The following is a 219-nucleotide window of genomic DNA, read 5'->3' on the forward strand; positions in this document are numbered from 1 at the left end:
ACAAAAATCTTTGCTTCCCCATCGCGTACGATCCTCAATCTGGCCGGGTAAAGAAGGGAGTACTGGATGCCTGCCTCCCGCAACCTTCGCTTTACCGCATCGAATCCTTTCCGCCTGCGCATGGTGTCTGCCGAGAAATCGTGGAAGAACATGATCTTAGAGTTCTGATACATCAGGGGCTGGTCTCCGCTCCCCGCACGCCGCGCGGCTTCGAGAACC

This window comes from Etheostoma cragini, chromosome 10, assembly GCF_013103735.1.
Source record: "Etheostoma cragini isolate CJK2018 chromosome 10, CSU_Ecrag_1.0, whole genome shotgun sequence".
Taxonomy (NCBI): Eukaryota; Metazoa; Chordata; class Actinopteri; order Perciformes; family Percidae; genus Etheostoma; species Etheostoma cragini.